At 35.4% G+C, this 17,705-nt stretch overlaps 1 protein-coding gene and 1 long non-coding RNA gene across 6 annotated transcripts in view; one reads left to right on the forward strand and one right to left on the reverse strand.

Moving 5' to 3' along the window:
- LOC118162329 overlaps window positions 1-2,331 on the reverse strand; it is a 4,368-nt gene extending 2,037 nt beyond the window's left edge. Inside the window, exon 1 of the long non-coding RNA XR_004748398.1 lies at window positions 2,244-2,331. This is a non-coding gene — a long non-coding RNA (uncharacterized LOC118162329). The remainder of the gene's footprint in view (window positions 1-2,243) is intronic.
- Window positions 1-17,705, forward strand: part of ZFHX4 (zinc finger homeobox 4) — a 151,762-nt gene that overhangs the window by 80,075 nt on the left and 53,982 nt on the right. The window lies entirely within an intron of this gene.

The raw sequence follows: 17,705 nt of genomic DNA on the forward strand, positions 1-17,705 counted from the left end.
ACATTCTTTGTTCTGTCTTAAAGTTATGGACTTTACTTTCAGCTACGTTGGACTTGATTTTATATATTGATTTGGTAAAAATTTTGTTTTTCGTATCACAGGTTATTGGTTTAGTGTATATATGTATGACTAGCAGACGAAGTTGTCCTGGGTGATTTAAAAACAGGAGTATTCTAAGGTTATTAAGACACCAGATTAAGAGCAGACTTTTGTTTAGTTTCCAAAAACTGATAGTTCTTTCTTAAGATTTGCTTTTGGAGGTAGTACAGTTAGTCAGCTCATACATAATAATGTTTCTCCAGTTCTCCTTTGTTTCAAAGACTTGCAGTGACTTTTACCCCTTTGGGTAGAGATGGGAGAAACTATTTCTTGTTTCATAAGATTAGTTCCCTGAGATCTTCTGAAACCAGCCACCTCATCGTTCTGGGCACTCTATAGCCCAGGAGGGGCTCAAGCCTTTCCACTCCTGCGGCTGTCAGTGAGGAGGGCACAAATTTGGGGGAAGAGGTGTGTGGCAACAACTGTGTCAGTAATTTCAGGATAGATTCCTATCCCTTACAATAGCATTTCAAAACTCCAGATATTTCATATTTCTTTTAGTTGTTTGTGGTTGTGTAAGGATGTGTGTGTGGATGTGCAACATGGTTAATAATTTTATTGATCAAACATTAAACTTGGAGCTTCGTTTTCTTTCTGAGAATTTTTCTTTGGCACTCAGACCTCTCATGGCTTAAGTGTGGAGATTTGTGAACTACTAATTTTTGATCACTATGCAAAATATGCCTAGAATATAAGCATTTCAGTTGGCATTAACTATAAACAATTTTCCAGTGGTATTTATACGTGTGACCATAAAATATTTCTTCTGGCATTTCCTTACTAGTTAGCAGCTGTTACAACAGTCTCCAAAGATCTGTTAAGTAGAGGAAGACATTTTCTTATACAGATGAATAGAAATGAGAAAGAACATGATAGGAAAAAAAATCTTGGATAAAGCTGCCTTTTGTTCTTAATTGGAAAAGTATATAAACAGGCAGAATTTCATTTCATTTATGAATGTTAGACTTCATCTGAATTCTGTAAGTTATACTGAGTGTAGCTTAACACGTTCAATTTTAGACATAACTAACACAAATCGGATAGGGATTTTTGAAAACAATTTATTCCATTTCAATGGAATTTCCATTTTACTAGCTGTAATCTCAGATATGTAAATGGTAGCCAAAGCTGGATGTGATGTTGCAGTTAAGATTTTTTTTTTTTTTTTTTTTTTTTTTTTTGCCCATTGTTTCTTCTAGCATCTTCTTGCCAAATCTTCTGGAGCACTTGTAATTTCCTCTGTACAGAGCCCAACAGGCTCATCATCAGCAGAAGGTAAACATAATAGATGTGAGGAATTTCTGGAGATTTATGAGGTTTAGCTTTCTGAAATGTACACTCTGTCTGGCAATCCTAGGATATGGCCACATGTGGACTCTGCGAATTGAAAATGTTATAAATGGGGCATCATTTAGCCCTTGTTAGGGATAAAATTAAGGAACAAAAGATGTATTCTGCAATAGTACTTAAGTATTGTGTTTCTGCCCTGCAACAGCGTGTTTTAGGTCAAAAGTATAATTGTCAGGGAGATTAAGCTTTTCTTAAAATGCCTATGAAATTTGACAAATAGATAAATATCCCTATTATTTAATAAATTAAGCTTACTACCTATAGTCACACAAATCACTTCATAATGAAACAATCAGATCAGAGATCATTATACAGCATCCTAGGAATATTAAACTACTCTGAACTAAGGAGACTGGCATTACTGAGATTTGGTATCAAAAGCTTCAGAGCAAAAATTGTAAAAGTACAAGCCTCACGACTGTGCCATTATTCTAAACATTAATTTGTTAAATTCTGCCATCTGTTTATGAAAACATAATTGAAAAATTGCACTCCAACATCAGTTTATTGAGCTGATAAAAAAGATACATTAGAGAAGGCAGAAATATGCCATCCTAATGATCATGATAATATCACTGCATGTTAAAGTGCTCTTTTAACCTTTTTCAGTGGGCTTTACTAATATTAATTAATCAGCTTGAATGCTGTCAACATCTCAAGCACTAGAGTGCTAGTTCCAGTTCTGTACCAGGCATTTCTCTGCATCTTTTTCTTTTATATGTTTAGCTAGAAGAGCCTAGAAGAGCATTAGCAGAACAGTAGAGAGAGGCCTCTTTTTCCTGCTCATTGTTTACCCATAGTATTGCTGGATGGAAGAGCTCATGTCCATAAGCTTAGGTTTTTCATGGTCTGTTTCATCACCATTCTCAAGGACTTGCATAAATGAAAGATGGGATCGTTTGGAGATAAATATTGCTGAGAACATCACTTTAACCCTCATCATCTTCCATAGTACGCTAAAACAGAGGGAAAAGGGTAGTCTTGAGTGAGAAACATGGTTAAACAAAAGCTTCTCTGACTTCTGAGGTGAATGACACTTGAAATGTTGCTCCTTGATGTGTTTAAAATCTAAAAACTTTGCATGGCTGCCTTGTGCTTTTGCTTCTGCAGAGTGCTAATGCTTCCAACCATAGCTTAATTGCTAAGATTGAAATGATAACCATTTATATATCAGCTTCGGGCCAATAGCTGATTCAACCAGACACTGTGTCCAAAAGTTTTTTTGTGTATTTATTTTGTAGCATTTCTCCCCTTTCACTCACACCATGAGCCTAGTCAATCTGGGAGGATGAACATTTTTATCTTCCAGTATTCATGTACTTGTTTATAAAATGTCTGGGAATCTTAAAAGCATTAATAATATTTTTGAGCTTCATTTTGAAGATAATCTATTTCAAAGACCAGAGTATAAAAAAGCTAGCTATCATTGAAATAAAAAAAAAAAAAAAACATTTAATTATTAATGAAACAAAGACATTGGCTTGGAATGAGAAGCGACTGCTTATTTATGGAAGATTTTACAGCAAAGGTAAATAATGAAACCCCTTTCCTAACCTAACCTGCATAGCAGTTTTGATTTAGAGGTATTTCCTAACATGGAAAACACAAATAAACATTTCAACTCCTCTGCAAAATAGGAAAATAGGTGTCCTGAGTTTGTGCAGGTTTTGTGTCTATTTCTCACTAGCAGCTATTGTGGAAGTGGGATTACTGCCTGACAATTTCGTCATGTCTGTGAAAGTAATGTTTAGGAGGTGAAGTAATACAATGATGCTAATCCAGCTTTTTATAATCAGCCTCCTATATATATAATATTTATGTTATTGTCTGTGCAGAGTTTTCTTTTCCTAGAAGCATTCCTTATCTACTAGAATTCTTGTTTGACAAATGAGATTGGATTACTAAGTCACAGCTGTATACACTGGTTGATGTATTGCTGTAGGATTGATAATTCAGAAAAGCAATGTAGTATTTGGGGGTTAATTTTCTTTTCTTAGATACAAGAATCTAATACTGCTTGCTAGATATTTTCTTCATTTTTGTTATCTAAGTTTTACCAGGTTTAGACTAGTTATTGACTCAGTTAATGTAAAAAATGTTGATATGCTGTCAATATTAATGTAGATGTCAGTCCAACACTAGTCCCTAATGTGTGTAAGAGCAAGTATTTTTTACCTTGATACAGAAAGGCAGTCATGTGTGAGATTTAATATACATCCTAATCTATCTTGTCATTGCACTAGCTATGGGTGATGTGCTAATGTATGGGCAACCATTTTCTTTTTCTCTTCACACAATGGAATAGATACACATGAATGACAGCCAAGTCTCTACTCTGTAATTATTTGGAGGGCAGTTAGAATGCGCAGAAGGAACACAGTAGTTTTACTTATAGACTATGGGACTATGGTCTTTTTTTTTTTAAAAAAAAAAAAATCTTCCAGGAAACCATATGATCACTACTAATTAAAAAGAAAAAAAAAATAATAGTAATAAACAAGAAGCAGCTAAACCTAAGTAAGGTTCATAACACATACAGTTTGGAATTTCAGTTCTGCATCCTTACACACCCAAACAATTTTTTTTTTTTTTTTTATGTATTTGAGTGCATTCTTTGCGCTGACGTCATCATTTTGATTCACAGTCTTGGCAAAATACATGTTTTACAATACAGAAGATTTGTAGTCAAGTATTTCTAAAAAGTGAATAACCAAACAAACTCTTTGTCTTTTTTTTTTATATTCATTTTCCTTTTCCCTTTCTTCTTTTATTTTTCAAATTGTGAACAATTATGGAAAAATGAGATTGTGAATATAAGTTGACATAATGTAAGATAACCATTAAAAATTAATGTCCATTGCATCTCTCATTTTTATGTGCTGGCAAAACCAAAATACTGGACATTGCTTTTTATATAAAAGACTTTTTGATGAGTTTCCTAAAAAGCAAGTCCAATATTATATATTTCTTAATGTCTTTTGAATCAACAAATCTTTGACTTCTCATATTAATTTATAATATAGCTTTCTTTTGTTCCTCTTTTCAAACTGTAAGAAACTGTCTTTATACATTCAATCTGTCTTTGTGTGAGAGAAAATGAAAATGAGGCATACTGTCTAGATCATAAAGATAAGCAACTGCCTGAAATTTCAGCATTATTTTTACTATGTATTTGGAGAGGGAAGGGTACATTTTCTCCCCTTTGGTTGGATGCTATTATTTGTAGACTGAAACTATTATTTTCCTGGCATTTTCCACTGTTTCATTCAGAATTAAAATCATTATGCACATCTTCACTAACTGTAAAATGAAACTGGTATAATTTCAGCAATGGAAACTGAGCATAAAATTCTGCACACGTTGCTTTATATAGAACTATTCAATTTAGCAAAAAAAAAAAAGGGGGGGGGGGGATAAATAAATAATAAAAAAAGAAATCCCCAAATTTCAGTTTTTAGTATATATCTTATAATCCTCGTACTACTTAAGGTTTCCTATGAGTAGTTCTTCTTCTCTGAGAGTAGTAATATAAGGCTAAATTATTACCTTATGTTTTAATGGAGTAGGTTTGTGACCACTGACAGTTATAATTTACAATGATTATGGACATTAGCATACTTGACTGTCACTATTATTTTTATTCTGAACACAAAGAGTTTCAGCAGACTAATGGTATAAAGAGTGGATGTTTTATCTTCACAGGCTGCTACAAAATTCCTATCAGACTGTAGCTGCAATGATGCACCAGCACTTTATCACAGTTGTTAGGAAGTACTTATCTGTACCTTTGAGAGAACCTTTTGTAAAACCATGCATTGACCCACAGTAGGTTCTTCTATTTCTGTGTCCACTGATCTATCTAGTTAACAGCTACACAGCATAGTGTTTGAACATTTTTCAAAGTTACTAAATTGAAAAAGGGGTGATGTCAAATACTTTAATATGCAAATAATTTCTGCTCACTAGACTAGTGGCTGCTGTGTCACTACTTATTCAAGTAAACTCTGCACATTTCAGTGTTTCTGGGCCACACTGAATTAGTAGTATAAAATTTGATGAGACACAAGAGATGTCAGGCAGCATGACAGGCTAGATGTAATCTTACAAACGTCTGGATTTTGCAAAGTGAACATTTTCAGAATATCCATTCAAATTAATCAGCAATCTTCTGCCTTTTATAACTCAGATCACAAAATCTATGACAAGCTAAAATTTATATCAGGAGTTCATTCTGAATCATTTACCTTTAACAATATCACCTCCTCTTGTTGTAGATTAGTGCTGTTGCTGGTAGCATGCCAACATGTAGGTACTATGAAGATATTGAATTAAAAATATCTACAATAAATCATCGGAAAGCCTAAGAATATTGATTTGAAATTGAGCATAAGTACTACCTTTTCCAGGAGGAGTAGGAAATCAGGTCTTTGCATATAAGGTGTGTTTCTATGATTTAATTTTGCCTTTTCTAAGTGCTTAATAAAACTCATGTGGTGCATGAGACTATACAAACCTGTTCATTTAGTATGTTTGCAGCCTGTCATGTTAATATGTAAATACGTGTGCATATGTTTTTAGACAACTCTTAAAACATACATTATTTACACGCTATAAGAGATTTTTTTTGGATCCATTACAGTCTATTATGTAAATATATATTTAAAGGGCATAATATATACTTTAAGTTTCGTTGGATTTTTGACTTGATAGGTCATAATGGCTAAGATTCCTTACACAGTATCTCATAATTTATTTCAGTCTATATTATAGATGTTGCTGTGATGTTAATATGAATTTGTATATAAAATATGCTTCAAGAAGTTACTGTACTGATTAATAATTCACTGATCTTAAATAAAAGAGAGAACATCAAAACTGATTAGTTCACATAAAGGTAAGACTCATCCTCTCTGCAGAAGGTCAGCACAAAACCTAGGCATCATTTAAGCATCACTTAAGCCCTCAAAATGCAGCTTAAATGGCTTTTCTCTGGCCTTTGGAGATGTAGTGAATTTAATCCATAAGAGAATAATGTATTCCTAAAAGCTCCCCATTTCTAGAAGTGAATTAGTAGATCTTATTGAGGAGCTCTCAACTTTCAGCAGTTTCTCCAGATTTTACCTCATCATTTATAAGAAAGATGAAACACAGGTTTAAGAGAAAAAAGTAAAGATACCTTCTCTGTGAAGAATTCCATCATTTTAGATTATGTCCGCATCAGCAATGGATCACAGTACAGAGGTGGCTAAGTTATTTCAGAGTGCATGGATACATCCACTAAAAATTGAGGACAATTACTTATCCCAAATTTATATTCCAGCTCATGAAAATTTAGATTCCATTTCATCCTAATCAAATATGGAATTTGGCAATTCAATGGATTCTGAGGTGTCTTCAAGATCATTATTATTCATGGAAACTGTGTGTTCATCTGGTTACTGGGATGAGGTTTAATGTTTGGATATGTTTATTTTCAGTCAGAAGATCTGACTAAACACAGGCAGCATGGAAAAAAGTAAAAAAAAAAAAGGAGGGGGCTCAGATTGTTTCTTACCAGCTAATACTTCTGGTTATGGGACAGTGCTGGCACTAGTAGATGGTTTTGTAATAGGAACTTGACAGCCGCCAGTAGCAGATGCTAAGGAACGAACAGAGGAAGAGGTCAAGCATACAGTCATGCTTCCCTGGCATAGCATCCCAGCTTCTGGCAAGTTTTCCAGACATCTAGTTTTCAGCAGACCAGGCTTAAGCTGTGAGCACAAGAGAGCAAAGAATACCTACAGAGTTTAATGGAGAATCTCTCAGAAAGGATTGGTAGGAAAAGAGTGAGTGTGACTTGGGCTCCAAAGCCTGCTGGGAGTGAGGAAGTCAGAGGAAAATAGACATGTCTAGGTAATTGTGAAATGATAAAAATGTAGTTAAGCTGGATTTGTGTTGGGTGCTGATTGTTTAAAAATATATTTATCTAATACTTTGTTTCTAAGCAATAGTTTTTGAAGTAGAACAGCTGTTTGTGGAATATGTCCAGGCTCAGACCGCAGGAAGAGCTGCAGGGCCTCAATTGACTTATGCCTGTGGAACAAAACCAGGTTATAATACATAAGATATGCAAAACACATTGCATCCTCAAAGCCTGTGGAGAGAGAAATAGAGGTACAGGGAGACCTCTGATCCAAAATATTCTCCCAAAGGCTACAACAGTCCCAGCAAACTGAAGAGAGGAAGCATCTATCCAAAGATGCATTGCAGACAGGGGCTCACCTCGTTATGGCCAAACTCTTCACCCCAGCACTTGCTGGAGTTACTCCCACTCATTGGGAAGGAGGGATTCAGCTACCCTGTTCAAAGAAAGAAGAAGTTGAGTTTAGTTTGCAGTTGTGTCAGCCTCACCTTACAGATGTTTCAGCTAACATTTTCCAGTGTGGTCCATAACAAGCAACCATGAGCTGTTTGAATAATCAGTCTATGATGTCTATTGAGCCTGGGGTCAGCTGGTAGCTACCTAGGTACAGCTCTGTGGCCTTGGTACTGGCTCTCACTACAAGGTAAACTGTTCTGGCAATAGAAGAGGATTTTTGGTAACAGCAACCTGTTGGTGGGTCATGTTCTAATAGGTCTGCAGTAGGAAGGTCCTGATGGGAACAGAAATACTTCTCCTAGGTAGTTCCAAGCCTGTTTCAACAAGAAGTACAAAATGGTATCCTGCCTTACTATGGTCTGGTCTTTAAATACATTGCTGAACTGAGGCTGAGCTGTGCAGGGACAACCCATAACAAAACTAAAGCTTTGTAAATTCTGTCTCTTACCAGATGATTCAGGTCTGAGGTAAACTGAATTCCCTTCACTTTTCCCCCTTCTCTTACTTTTGCTGTCTTCTGTCCTAGACAGAGCCATGGATTAAAATTACCCCATCCTTCTGGCTTTATGCATATAGAGATAGACATATATAGACAGATGTCAGTCTCTCTCTATATAAGTGCTAAACTGCTATTGAATATATTAATTATTACAATTTGTTTAAAAAAGCCTGTAATAGTGAGAAGTTGTATACAAATAATTCATAGTCCTCTGCAATATATAGATAGAAGCTGCTTATGATTGAAAGCAAAAATAATAATAATAAATATATCACATTTGGGGGCAGAAGTTACATTAGTTATGCTCTGTGTAATAATAGTTTCTTTACACTCATAATATGAATGTTTACTAGTATTTTTTATAGGAAGTCTTACAGTACTTGTCTGAAAACCTCTTTTTTAGTAATTATGGATGTCATCCCTTTTGACTTTTGATGGAAATACCAGATGTTACAATTCCCTGTGGTGGACCAATTACTTGCTAAAGTTTTATTATTTTACTATACATCAAAACAATGGCTCAACTATGTGAGTCTGAAGAACTTCGGGGGATCTTTTGCTTGTTTGCTTGTTTGTTTGTTTTCATATATAAATTTAAAACACTCCAAAACAATTGTCTTTCCAATTTGATTAAAAGAATCACAGAAGCCTGGATTGAGTCTTGACTACTCAGCTTTTAGCCTGGAGCAAATTTTCTTAAAAGGCTTGGGAGAAGGGTGTTGAAAGGGAAGGAGGGAAAAGAAGGAAGGAGAGAGGGAAGCCTCAAAAGTGGAAATGTTGACTGAACTTTAACTATTGCATTGTGAATGGTGACACTGTTATACAATGCTAACAAGGACTCCTGAGATAAATACAACATCAGTTAAAGGTTTGCAGGTGTGTAACTATGGGGTGGATAAACAGAGAGAATGGGAAAGGATTTGTGCCAGCAGACCTTATGGTTTTGTTGTAATTAGTAATCTGTGTAGGTGTCTATTATGACTAACTGACAATAAATCTTGGCTTCTGTTTTGAATATTGCTTTTGTTTCCCAAGTTCCATGCCTGAAGGGGAGAAAGAAAATGACTGGAAGATTAATTACTGCAATGGTTACTCCCAACAAGATAAAATGGAAAGTAGTAATCCATTGAATGAGATTAAATGTTCTTCTTATTATTTTCATATTTTATTTTGATAACAGATAACTGAAGGCATTGTAGGTTGTGTGGGGGTATGTATCTAATGTATTTTGCATAACAATGGAAGAATAAGCCTACTTTGTCAATAGTTGTGTGCATATGACAGGTTTTTTTTTTCTATCTCAGCAAAATGATGGAAAGGTATCCAAACCTTCACTTGTGCAGCAATCTCTAATTCTAAGCACAGTGATGAATTGTAAGTAAATTTTACCATAGAGCAATGTTTTCCTTAGCTTCTCCATCTGCTCGTTTTTGACACCCCTGTCATTAACTGTCATTTTCCTTTAAATATACAGTGAAGCTGAAAGGCCAGCTCTACATCACATCATTTCAGATTAGGGGCAGTTCCTTTGAGCTGAGCACTGTTTAGGTGTCAGAAAGAAGTCTCTGACCTCTCTCGTACCACACTGCCGCAGGGCCTTAATTAGTACTGACTCCAGCCATTACTGCAGAGAGGACAAAGGCGACCACATCATTTTTCTACTTAGGAAGTTAGCGTCTGACCTAATAACTTGTCCAGGCTCATAGGACACTGTAATGGCCGTACAATGGCAGTGAGGATTATTTGTCAGATTCCTTCCTCCCCTAAATGTAGGATAATCAGGGAAATTAAATATTGTATCCTTCAGTCTTGCAAAAGTTGTTTTAGGGTCTCACTGTTGGTTTGTCACTGGGAAAATGACGGAGTATGAGTCAGATATTCATGAAAAATAAAATAAAAAAGGGTGATAACAAAGTTTAAAAAAGAGTGTTTCTTGTCCTGGCTAGAAATGTCTGATTATTTAAAATATGTCTTTTCTTATAAGATATTCTCTAATGCTATTGAATTCAGTGGAATTTTGTGACTAATTTCATGAAGACCAAACTCAAGTCCACAATAAAATGAGTTCCTTTTTCCTCTGTCCTTCTTCTTTCATCTTCACCTGTTTTCATCCCATCCCCCAGTCTCCTAGCAGAAATTCATTCTCACATCAGAAATATTTTACAATGCTTTTGGCACAGCATGTTTGGTGTATTTCACTAGAAATTGAATGTATTGCATTAGATGTCAGCACTATACAGTTCCACAGGATCTCCTTAATTTCCCTATTTGTTTGGTAATGTTCCACTGAGAAAATTTCATGCCAAAATATAACCACTTCTTAATCTTGAACTCTCTCTCTCTCTCCTTTTTTTTTTTTTTTTTTTTTTTAATAAAGCAATTGACATTGCTATAGAAATTGCATGGTCTCACACCATGTTCCTTTATTATCAGCCAGCATCACATGCTGCAGCACAAAGGCACACTTCATGCTGCTACTGCAGCAGAAATTACTTTCACTGTAAATATATTTCAGAGGGTTGGCAAGACAATCTAAAACTTGCAGCAAGCTAAGACTTTGCTGATGATCAGTTTGTCAAGGTATACTTATAATGTATACTTAGTATTTTTGAAAGCTGTTTAACTGTAATCAATTCGTCTACTACCTTGAGGCCTGATTTCTGTATTTCTTCTTCTATTTCTTCAAGAAGTGCTTCTTCCTGTCTTACACCTTGTTCAAAAATAAATAAATAATTAAATAAATAAATAAAAAGGAGAAAGTTTCTAGTTCTGACATGCTTTTCCACACAACTTGGTCTTTGTAATTCTAATTCTAGTTAGGATTAATTTTACCATCATGCCTTGGAGCCAGATTGGAGTCCCAGAAATGCTGTAAAGTTACCACATCTCTAAGGAAATCACTTCAGAGGTGATCACACAAAGATACTTACAGTAGTATCAAAGCTGTAAAATGCTGTGTAGCATTTCTTGTGTTCAAATAGTACCTAAAGCAATAGCATTTGTTTAAATTCAACAACATTACAGAACCAGGGCTATAACATGGGATAATAGAGTCGGGGCCAGACCCTTCAGTCTATAACCGTGAGATAAAGCATTATTTCATTTGGTCTGTGAGCTGAAATAACAGCCAGTAAAGCTTTCAGAATAGTCCTTTGACTACATATCATATATTCCAATTTCCTTATTCTCATTAAGATTATACACATACATTGATTTTTTTCTAAGAGGCGGGGAGGTGAACTTTACCTTTCCCAGCATAAATAATTCCAGACGAAAAAATACTCATTTCTCATTACTCATTAGAATGATACAGCAGAGAGGCCTATATGAAGGAAGAGACTTCTGAATTTCTGTGGGTCAGTATGGCTACAGGAATTTATTCTCCAAAGCCAAGAACAGAATCTGCCAACAGCTATTTTAGCAGTTGAGCTGATGCTTTTTGCCCTCCATTTGCTGAATAACGTTTGGTCTGCAATTCCATTAATAAATTAGACTAAAATTTTAAAGCCTAGCAACTTCTGCTTCCTAAGGACTGGCAGCTTTATTATGGAAGAAACATTTAACTGGGAATTGCTACCCATCATTTTCCCATTGCACTGAAGCACTGAAGGAAGGCAGATGGAGAGGAACTTCAACACAACCATCATTTTCCCATTGCACTGAAGCACTGAAGGAAGGCAGATGGAGAGGAACTTCAACACAACCATCATTTTCCCATTGCACTGAAGCACTGAAGGAAGGCAGATGGAGAGGAACTTCAACACAAAGTAAAGGCATTTTGGATTCAGGGGTCCCCTTCACCTGCAGCAGAACCAGTCCTAGGGGTATTGCAGACAGACACATTCATGGATGAATGGTGAAGAGGAGGATCTCATCTTCCCCTCTGTCATTTATTTAATCAAGATTAAACACATTTTCACACTATTGGCCACTTCACTGCCTCTCTCCAGTGGTACTAAGGCAAATGAGTTGCTCTAGCAGAGGGATATGAAACTGCCTCGGCTGCAGGTGTAGAGCTAGAAAACAAGGAATGTGGTTGACTGATTTGTATGAGATTTTTCTTACTGGAGACTTCTGTTCTTTTCTGCTCTGTGTGAAAGGCTAGAATTTCTTCTAAACTCGTTGATTTACCCAGATTCAGGATTCAGATTCAGGGGACTAGTCAATAGTGTACACTATAGCAAAAGTCCCTAAATAATTGTGATCATATTTGTCTAAATGTATCTGGGTTTATATGGCTGTTATTTGTGCATATGCACTAAGAGCTGTACGCAGGCAGCAGTATGTATGGTCATTGATAAATGAAGTCTTGTCTGTCTTTGTATTTTTAAAACAGTTTTTTTTTTTTTTTTTTTAGGGGAAAAATCTAGAAAGGAAGAAAAATAGACAGACTACTTGTATAGCGCATTAAGGCTTTGACACAAATCAAGAAAAGCGCAGGAAATCAAAGTTGAAGATGACATGATATTTTTCATTTGTGCCTCTGTGCCTTCATTTTTTCTTCTGCTTGCTATATGATACGATAAGGAGAGTGCGTCAAACAATGTAGAATATTCTGGCTTTTGTTGGCTTGAGGTAACCTTACTGTTACTAAGAGCTACCTCTTTGGCCAGTGAATAATATATATATATATAATATATATATTATATATATATATGTATTTTATCATGATGGTGTAGTTAGAAGAATCAGATAGTTTTAAAGCATAATCAGCCATCCTTTTTACTTAGTTTTAATCAACTTGTTCTTCTGAACAAGGTATGGAATTGATAGCTGCTATTGATTGCTTGTAGCATTACCTAATCTTCACTAAATGTAGGAAGCTTTTCAGATTTAGAAAGGTGGCAGAAAATGTCTAGTAATGATGCTGCTGGGAATTGAAGCTCGATACTGTGGTCAGTATAAAAGTGATATAGCTATAAGAGGTATTTTATTATAAGCCCATTGTTTTTTACTAAATGTTCAAGCTGCTGTAATATACAGGGATTTTGGAGTTGTTTAGGTATTTATCATATATTTCAGTATTTAATTTATTCTGATTTACAGCAAGAAAAAAACTTTTATTAGTGACAGTGTGTTGGAACTTTAGAAAACTACAGAATGCAAAGAATACAATAGTATAATAATGTAGAGAAGAGATGGCATTCATGCTTTTAATACAAAGGGAAAATATAAAAAATCATTACTAAAACAGATATAAACGTGACCTTCACTGTGGTTCAGTAATTATCCTAGTCCCCTGTATAGTGTTTGTATTATGATTTTCCTTATTTCCTCTTTGTTTTCATTTTTATCTGGGTACTTCACTGGTGAGTAATAGCTAAAGGGAACCCATTATGCAAGGCGAGCATTCCGTTTGCAAGTGAATTTGCTTGTAGCTATTGCCATATTTGAACCTCACTAATGTATGTAAATTAAAAACTCTGGTATTCAGATCGCTCCTGTTTGAAATAAAAACAGAATCTGATCATTACAATCTGCAAGCCAGGTATTATCACTGGACTAGTGAGCCGCTGATGATAAATTGTACTGAATAGCTTGTGGATAGAATATTTTATCTCAGTTCTCTATCACACAGCACTGCATAAAATAAGAATGATTCATCAAGCATGAGAGCTGGTGGTTTATGAAATTCATTGCTCACGGCAAGTGTATTTTTTTAAAATTCAAAAGACAAAGCAACTCGCAAGGGTTATTTAGTAATCAGTGTGAATTACTTCGAGGTAGAAGCCTTAGTGGAAAAATTAAAAATACATTTGCTGTACAGGAAGCATTATTGCTGTAGGTGCTATAATTTAACTGCTTCTCATCTATAGCTTTTTTTTGTGTGTGTGTGACCATTTTGGATTCCAATCCTCCTCCCTTTTATTTTTAAAAGTGAGACTGCATAATCAGTTGTAACAGGATTATTATATTGAACAAGTCTATTCTATGCTCTCAGCAGAAACATCTTCAGGGGCTTGCTTGTACACCTTAGGCTGCAGCAGATATTTTGTTTATTCAAAAAGACATGTAAAGGGAGAAGTGCAATATAAAGTCATCTTTTTTCCTTCAGATTTACAGTAAGAATGTTTCATTTCTTCTTGTGTATTGATGTCCCAAGGCAATGTTCCAAATGAAAAGATAATAACTTATGAAGAAGTGTCAAAAACTAATTAAGTTTTGTAACTTGTTTTTCCTTCACATAAAGTATATTTTTCATCACACTGTCCAGTCACATGCTGGGATTCTTGCTAACATCATCACATGCCAGTCACACCAAGTCTCAGTGGTTCTTCTCCTCCTGTCATTATTTTCAGCATCAATTAATTTTCTTCTGACCTCACCTTTAGAAAATGTAGCAGAGAATTATCAGTGCATGCTTTGCACAGTCCATTTTGAAGGCGTTAGGCCACTGTGTGTATTCGAAAATGGAGTAGGCCAAACATTGTATTTTCTCACCTGCAGGGTTGCCTAGTAACCTGAATTAAGGACTTTCACCAAGCCTTCAAGACAAATAGAAAATCTGTAAAGCAGGTTGACCCAGGTGGGAGCGTCAGACCCACTGATGTAGATTTGCATTTTGAATGGGAAAATATAAATGCAGGTCCTCATTAACATTTATTGTGGAAATAGTTTTTGTAATTAAAGCAGCCTATTTTCTTGGCAAGCTGGAAGAATGCGGTGCATCATATTTCACCATTTCTAGATCTGTGTTATGAAGCATACTTTGTTTTACTTTTTTGACATATTATTTGCTTGTACACTGTGGAAAATTAATATAATTGAAGAGATGGCAGAAGTGTCTTTAAAACATGTAAATATATCTTTAGAGGAGTTTTTACTAAAAGCATGCACGCTTGCATATGTTGGGTAGTGATTCACATAGATATGTTGAGCTTTCATTTAGTCACTTCAGGAACTAAATTCCTTGTTTAATGTATTGCCATTGAAAAGAAAGATTAGTGTACTTTAGAGGTGGGGGTCATTCTTTGTAACGCTATTACAGCTTTGTCCTTGACATGCAAGATTCCTCCAGAAAAGGAGGGGTGGGGTGGGGGGGGAGGGGTCTGTGAAGCTGGAAATTCTGCCTCAAAGGTACAAAGCAAAGAAGTAGCACAATTAGGATGTCGGCACATAGTGACAGTCCTCTGCAAATGATGGTGTCAGGCCACTGAGGGGCCGAGGGTGGCAGGAGTGACATTCACCCTAGCAAGATGGAAATAAATGCCCTGTTTGATAAAAGAAAACAGACAATTTATGTATACCCTGAAGAGTTAACAGCTAGTGAGCCATTCCTATGGGTCAAGTGCTGCATTTGCATTTTGATGGGATGTTATCAAGTAATTAATGCACCAGTCAGGATTTATTACCTCAGGAGTGAACTGAAAGGTTCATTACAAAATCGGTTTCACTTGAAGATAGGCATTTCCTCAGAGTTAGCTTTTGACATGTTGTTCCTAGCTCTCTCTGCCTGTGGCAGCAATGGTAGAAGGCCAGTGAGGTGAAATTCATTGCTTAATAAGGGCATTCACTTTGGGTATTCTTGTGATAATAAATGTATACATCAAGGCCGCACTGCCTTGTCAGTTTAATTGCTTCTTGTGCTCCTTAACAAGCCAATCTTAATCAGTCTGGACCATGTTATGAATAATTTAGGGATCAGCAGACTTCATGCTTAATAAGATGTACTAGATTATAAAACTTAAGTGCACTGTTTATAGAAAGCATGCAAAACACTTTAAGTTTTTATTAGCATCAAGGAAAACAACAACAACAACAACAACAAAAACAAGTAGTGAGTTATTCTAACATTTGCAGTTTGTGAGCAACAGCTGTGTTTCTTAATGCTGTAACCCCCCTGCACTTTTGTTGCAGGCCCACAGTTTGGCCTTTCTATCCCTCTAAGCCTCAGTGAGACATAATGGGAAATTTGAGTAGGCCATGAGATTAAAGCTCAGAATCGATGGCCAACCAACAATTGTCATTTTAGAAAACATTCTTTTATCTTTTTAAATGCAAAGCAGATCTTATTTTATAACATTTTCTGATGGACAAAATTACCTTTTTGTTGGTGGTAGCTGACAGCCTACATGAATCTTAATGCAATTATTTAGATTTGAGATTGGGCTGCCAAACCCGTATCAGCAATAGGATTTTTAAATGTTTTTCCTTTGTTTAATAATACAGGTGAAACATAAGATAGATTGTAAATCATTCTTACATAAAACACAAAATATTAAAGTAAAATACTTTTTATTTGTTAAGGTAATACAGAAATACATTAAAAAACAGACAAAAACAAACAAACAAACAAACAAAACAGAAATCGTCTCCAGTCTCTCTGAGCCTATTATGATTTCTCCATTTAATAAGTATTGTTTGATTTAAAAGGAGCATTTAACCTCTTTGTTTTAAAAGAATTCTTTGTCCTCCATTTTACCTCAACATTTACAGGCTCTAAGTCATCCACAGAGTAATGCATCATTCAGTTTATGACATCTAATAAAGGCCTACTGCAAGCATTAGAACCAGGTGCTTCAACAATTTTCTTTTCTGCTTGTAGCTGCTTCTGCTTGTTCTCCTGTAGCCTATTTTTGCTATTTCTTTTTTTTTTTTTTTTTTTTCTGTTAAGCCTTGACAGATGCTGACAGCACTACAGTATCATTTGATGTCTGTGCAAACAATAGATGCATGTATTTTTGAACACATGTTGTACTTACTTTTATAAATATAGATGTAATTAAAGGCCATGCTTTCAGTCATTAGATAACATTAAAATAATGTTATTGTTCACATACATTTATGAATCAGGGAGATAGATACCAGTAAATGAAAAACAACTTCAAACCTATTTCCTAACCTATAGCTGGACTATCATACTCCTTTGTTCTTGTGCAGGTTAATAGAGATTGAGGAGATGGGCAGAGGAAAAGCAGTGCAATTTTCTGCTATTTAAGCTTGGCGAAATGGCACTCTTCAGGAAGCAGCAAAAAGTATGAAAGCGTAATAGGCATTTTAAAAGTAGAAGTCCATATAGCTGCTTGAGGGATCCTCAGATTTAGGCATGCATAGAATCACGAATGAGATAATCAGCATTGTGAAATTGAAACCTGTCTGCTGCCTGCTGCTGTTCTTCCCTCTTTCAGTGGAGTGATTTGTAACACTCATCTTCTTCAGGCAAGGCAGCCTTCAAGATTATCCAGAACTGTCAATAGTAATTGCCAAAGTATTTTATTACCTACAGAAAATCAAAGGAATTTTATAACCAACAGTTATCAAGTTTCAATACACGGTATAAAGAGAGCAATTTTAGTTGGAATACAATCGTGTTTGGCTTGCTTTAATGTTCTTGAGACAATTCCTGTGCAACCAACTACAACAATCACTGTATTTAAGCTAGAGGCAAGAATACGCATA

Source organism: Oxyura jamaicensis, chromosome 2 (genome assembly GCF_011077185.1).
Source record: "Oxyura jamaicensis isolate SHBP4307 breed ruddy duck chromosome 2, BPBGC_Ojam_1.0, whole genome shotgun sequence".
In the NCBI taxonomy this organism is placed as follows: domain Eukaryota; kingdom Metazoa; phylum Chordata; class Aves; order Anseriformes; family Anatidae; genus Oxyura; species Oxyura jamaicensis.